Here is a 6,576-nt window from a genome sequence, read left to right as displayed (position 1 = left end):
ATGCACTCGCCAGAAAGATAGAGAGAGAGACAGAAAGCGAGAAATCACCTCCCAGGGGGATGGCCACACTGCATTCCCTTCTTCTCCATTCTCCTCTCAGGATCTTGGGCACACATGCACATGCACCTCGTGTAAGTTTAAGCTACCAGGTCCAGGACTCGAACTGTGGTTGACTACATGGTAGTAGCTATTATGCCATCTGTTGGTCCCGCAAAAAATCTCTCTCTTAAAAAAAAAAGGGAGGGAAAAAAAAGAGTGGTGATATGCGTAACTCTACACCACATTAAAACCAGGTAATTGTAAATCGCTTCATTTGGAAAAAGAAAATAAAAGAAGTGCTCTTTGGGTGTCATTGGGACAACATCTTGACATTTCTGTACAATTAAATAGTCTGTATCCATCTCCTTTAGGTGGTTAATTTCGATAGCATAAAGCTCTTTTTCTTTTATTGTACTTTACTGGGGCCATCTAAAGTGGTTTTGGTTTAAGTACTTTAAATATACCTCATTGTTTGAGGTACATGGTCTGTATCTTGCAGAGTTTCACAAATATTGTGGAATTTTATTCTGTAGATGTTTAATCAGTTTGATATGTGGCATTGGTTTGGTGAGAATAAATACATTAGGGCTGGAAATGACTCTAGAAGTAATATAATCTCCTCATTTTTGTATTAAAAACCTGAAGTCTGGAGACGCCAGATGAATACCTAAGGTTACACACAGAGTTAATGACATGGTTGAATCTAGAATCCAGATTTGCCAACTGTTAGTTTAGCGATGTTTCTGCCACACCATTGCTACTTAAGAATGGGGAAAAGGGCACGGAGAATTAGTTACTGTAGCCAGCCAAGATTTTTTGAGAGTGACCCTAGAATTTGCGTATTAACGTTTTCATTCTTCTTTTTCAAAAGAATTGTTTAATTTTATTAATTCATTCATTTATTTTAATATAACCAGAGTGAGTGAAGAAAGCGAGAAAGCAAACTACCAGGTCCGGGACTCGAACTGTGGTTAGCCACATCGGAGTGTCCAATGCCTCAGCCATTATGCCACCTGCCGGACCCAGTGTTTTCATTATTAAAGGTTTTTGTAATTTTAAAAATTTATTTCTTCCATGAGTAAGAGAGAGAAAGAACCAGCACTGATATTATCTTCCCCCAGCCTCAGCCAGTAGCTGATCATGGTACAGTCATGCCCAGCATACCCAGGGAGACCTCTGTATATAAACCAGAAACCCCTCCACATGGGATGGCCAAGAAGAGCACTGCATTTTACTGCTATGATACCGTCTGGGCCCTAGTTTTTGTAACAGGGACTTTGCAATGCTTGGCATTTCTCACTCAGTTTTCACTGCTTACTGTGCACTTAAGTTAGCCTTCACAACATTCTCTTGAGGTTTAAGTACTGTTGACCCATCTTACATATGGGAAAATCAGGGATCGGAAAAGTTAAATAACTTACATCACCACTACGAATAAGTGGAGATTAGCATATAGGTCCAATTTCAAAGTTAACTATAATAATAGTAACTCTGCTACTCTTTTCCTTGTGATTTAATAATAAACTTTTTTTTGGGGGGGGGCTGAGACACTTCTTTAGAAACTGGACCCATGAGTATTTTGAAATCGCCTCTACGTTTTTAGAAAATGTTGATAAAGAGGCCAATAGGTGGGGTGGTATTTGGGGTGCTGAACTCCCACATGGTCAACCTTGGTTCGAGTCCCAGACTTGGTGGCTTGCTTTCTCACTTTCTCTCTCTCTCTCTCTCTCTCTCTCATCAAACTGAAAGTAATAAAAATAAATACATTTTTAAAAAGAAAGAAAAGAAAATGTTGATATAAAATATCTCCAGCAGCTCCATTCACCACTTTCTGTAACGTTGTACCTCTTCATTTTTGAAGTGTTAGGTAATTAAGGCAAAGCCTTTTGACATTTTTGTATATTTGGGGGACTTCCCTCTCTCTCTCTTTTTTTAAAGAGTTCATTTATTTTCATTTATTCATTAATTTTATTTTATTTTAATTTGACCAGAGTGAGACACAGAGAAAGAGAGAGAGAGAGAAAATGATAAAGCAAGCCACCAGGTCTGGGACTCAAACCATGGGTGGCTATGTGTGAGTGTCTGGTGCCTTAACCACTACACCACCTGCTGGTCCTCGGGACTTTTCTTTTTTAAAAAAAGTTTGCTACAGGGACCAGCAGTTGGCATAATTGCTATGTTGCTGGACTCCCATGTGGTTGACCATGGTTTGAGTTCTGGACTCGGTAGCTTAAACTCAGACTGGGCATGTGTGCGTAAGTGCCCAAGATCTCAAGAGGAGAATGGAGGAGAAGGCACTGTGGCATGGCCATTCTCCCAGAGGGGTGATTTCTCGCTTTCTGTCTCTCTCTGTCTTTCTGATGAGTGCACACATGCCCTATAGCAAAAACCTCTCAAAAAAAAAAAAATGTTTTCTACAGGCCCCATGACAGAAACAGAGGGAAAGTGAGAAAGCCCCCACCCCCAAGGGGGAATGGCCATGGGCCATGCCACAATCTCTTTTCCATTTTTCCTTTTAGGATTTTATGCATGCATGCACACATACAGCATGTTTTTCAAGCCACTCGGTTTAGGAATTTAACCGCATAGTCACCCATGTGGGATCCAGCCACCTTAACCACCACACCACCTGCTGGTCCCGTGGTTTTGCTATTTTCTAGCATTTATGGTGGAAAAATACCTTGGCATGCAATTTTAGTGAAATTGTGTGGTAGTCTGAGTGCTAGAGAAGTTTTAGAAGGTTTAAAATTGTTTTTCTCTGTTGACCACCCCTACTGGAAATAGAGCAAGTCTATAGGTAGAGACTAGGGATGAGAAAAGTAAAGTGTTAAGACTATAAGGAACTCATAGGAAAATCAAAGGAAAACTGAAGTTAATTCAGTAAAAAAAAAAAAAAAAAAATTGAGTATACTGTGCTAACTTGCAGATACCTCAAGAGTAGAGAAAAAAGTTTCTATTCATCTACCCCATAGTCATTCTGGAAGTCTACAATCTCCTAGGGAGTAAGAAGATATGTCTGTGGGTACCTATAATTGGATTTGGTGTCATAGTCTAGAAGAGATCATCAGCTCTTCAGGGTAGTGGGATGGATAGAAAACAGGACAAAAGTAGAAAATAAGGTAAGACAAGTATGTACTACAATTATGGAGACTCCTTAAGGAAGCTAGAACTGTGTCTCCAGACCTAGTCACTAGCCACAGGTGACTATCACATTTGAATTCATTAAAATTAAATAATTAAGTCCTTCAGTCACAGTATCCACATTTAGAGTGCTTAAGAGCCACATTGTATCAGAGCACAGATATAGAACATTTCCATCATTGCAGAAACACGTATTGGACAGAATTTTGTCATATGTATTTCTCACTTCCATGCAATTGTGAGACATTTATTATTTTTTTAAGAATTATTTATTTTATTTATTCACTCACTTATTTTTTAATTTGACCAGAGAGAGAGAAAGTGAGAAAGCAAGCCACCAGGTCTGGGACTTGAACCGTGGTGAGCCATGTGGGAGTGTCCAGCGCCTTAACCACTACACCACCTGCTGGTCCCGACATTTATGATTTTTAATTTTTAAAAAATATTTATTTTGCTGTGGAGTGCATATGTTCATCAGAGAGGAGGGAAAGTGAGAAAGCACCCCCTGGAGGGGATGGCTATGTTGCAATCCCTTCGTTCTCCTGTCAGGATTTTGGGCATGCACATATACGTGCCTGGTATGTGGTTGGCCATTTGGGATCCAGCTCCCTTAACCATAAGGCTTTGGGGTCAGCCCTCTCCATGAGTTTTTTGAAGATCCCTTTTATGATCGCTGGTATATTTTTCAAGCTGCCAGGTTTGGAACTCGGACCACACAGTCTACCAATCTAGAGGGTTTAAGTACCAAGCTACCTGCTAGTGCAGACCTTCGTGATTTCTGTGTCAGCACAAAAGTTGTGTTTTCTTAATGAAGACACCACTTAGCTAATAAGACTATGCAATTTTAGATAGGGTGACTATGTTATGTTTTTTTCCCTACTATTGACTACTGGCTTCCTAGTATTGACTACTGGCCTATAGGGCATGTGGGCTCACTAGTCACTAGAGAGAGAAAGAAAGGTGAGAAGTCACCCCTCCAATGAGATGGCTACACTGCAGTCCCTTCTCCTCCATTCTTATCTCAAGATTTTTTAGGCATGTGCATGCACACCTGGTATCATTTTCAAGGCACCAGGTCTGGGACTCGAGAAGTCAGCCATGTGGGATCCAGCCAACTTAATGTCCATGCCACCTGCTAGCCCTAGGTTTACCTTTCTTGATATTGTTTGGATTTGGTAGCCACTTAGTTCTAGGCTGATTACAAAGATGGTTGCATATTGAAATGGTTTTTAATACTCTGCAGATTGTCTCTCTTTATATTGTATCTTTTTTATGTTGCATGTTGGTTTTGTTATCAGCCTGACTCTGCCCAGTATATCATAGTTCTGCTGATATCTAATTGTTTTTTTGTTTTGTTTTGAAGAGGTTTTTGCTGTAGGGTGCGTGTGCTCGCCAGACAGACAGAGACAGAGAGACAGAAAGCAAGAAATCACCCCCCAGGGGGGATGGCCACACCACAATCCCTTCTCCTCCAGTCTCCTCTCGGGATCTTGGGCATGCGTGCACACACGCTCGGCATGAGTCTTAAGCCACCAGGTCCAGGATGTGAACCGTGGTGGACTACATGGGAGTCCAGCGACATAGCCATTACACTAACCACTGATCCCATAATTGTTTATTGGTGGACATACCTCCATTAGGAGTTTTTGGAAAACTTGTCTTTTTTGAGAGATTTTTCCTATAGAGTGCATGCACTCACCAGAGAGAGAAGCAGACAGACAGAAAGCAAAATATCACCCCCTGGGGGGATGGTCACGCCTCAATCCCTTCTCTTCCATTTTCCTCTCAGGATTTTGGGCACACACGCACATGTGCCTAGTGTGAGTTTCAAGTTGCTCTGTGACTTGAACAGTGGTCGGTCATGTGGGAGTCCAGTGCCTTAACCACTATGCCACTTGCTACACCCCCCCCAACGTAGGAGCATTCTGAGGCTCATTAGTAGCCAATGAAATCTGGTTATCATATGTATTCTGAATTAGACCACAGTGCAATGAATAAGGACTGGTTGTGTATATGTGAATACTGGGCATAATTGAGTTTAAATTTAAAGATTATCTTGCCATATATGAAGTTAAATTAAATAGTTCATGGAAGGGAACCAGCAGTTAGTGTAATGGCTATGTCGCTGGACTCCCATGTAGTCGACCGCGGTTCGTGTCCCAGACCCAGTGGCTTAAAACGCACGCTGGGTATGTGTGCGTGCGTGCCCAAGATCCCGAGAGGAGAATGGAGGAGAAGGGATTGCAGCGTGACCATCCCCCCTGGGGGGTGATTTCTCGCTTTCTGTCTCTCTGTCTCTGTCTGTCTGTCTGGCGAGTGCACGCGCCCTATAGCAAAAAAACTCTCAAAAAAAAAAGTTCATGGAAAATTGGTTTCTGTATGAATTTTGATGCATAATTTTTTAAATCCATGCATAGTTTTTTCACACATTTTCTATGTACTTTTGTTTTTTGTTTTGTTTTGTTTTAAATTGCCAGAAAGCACACATGTTGGACTGACAGAGACAGAGGGAGAAAGCGGCCCCCAGTGGGGTATGGTCATACCACAGTTTGATTTCTCTATCTTCTCATCTTTACAGGATTTTGTGCCTGATGTTCCTCAAGCCTCTGGGTCTGGAATTCAAACTGTGGTTGGCCATTTGGGATCCAGCTCTCTTAACCATAAGGCTTTGGTTGGGGTCAGCCCTCTCCATGAGTTTTTTTAAGATCCCTTTTATGATTTACCTGGTTCATTCTAAAAACACTCATTTCACAGATGTCATCAGCATTGCCATTAGGTTTGTATGAGTCATTGTTTGAATGTTTTAAGGAAGAACTTATTTCCTCTGCAGGAAACTATAGTCAACTTATTTTGGGACCCTTTAGTATCATTGTTGTATGTGTATTAAGTGCTTCATTGTTTTTGGTTCTTGACATTGTCTCTGCCTTTGTAAGCTTTATAATCTTTTTTTTTTCTTTCAATTATTTGGGGCTGGCAGGTGGCATGGTGGTTAAGGATGCTGGACTCCCACATGGTTGACCATAGTTCAAGTCCTGGCCTGGGGTTGCTTTCACACTTTCTCTCTCTCTCCCCCTTTCTTCCTCCCTCTCTGGTCAAATTTAAATAAATAAAGTTAAGTAAAAAATCTTTAAAGTAAAAGAATACTTGGGGCTGGCAGGTGGCATAGTGGTTAGGGCTGCTGGACTCCCACATGGTCGAACGTGGTTAGAGTCCCAGACCTAGTGACTTGCTTTCTTTCTTTCTCTCTCTCACTTTCTTTCTTTTTTTATTTTTTATTTTTTATCGTATTTATTTTTAATTTGACCAGAGGGGGAGAGAGAGAGAGAGAATGTGAGAAAGCAAGCCACCAGGTCCAGGACTCAAACCGTGCCTGCCCATGTGGGAGTGTTCAACACC

This window comes from Tupaia chinensis, unplaced genomic scaffold (assembly GCF_000334495.1).
Source record: "Tupaia chinensis unplaced genomic scaffold, TupChi_1.0 Scaffold000182_1, whole genome shotgun sequence".
NCBI lineage: Eukaryota > Metazoa > Chordata > Mammalia > Scandentia > Tupaiidae > Tupaia > Tupaia belangeri.
The sequence above is the reverse complement of the archived record's forward strand: the minus strand, read 5'-3'. Positions refer to the sequence as shown.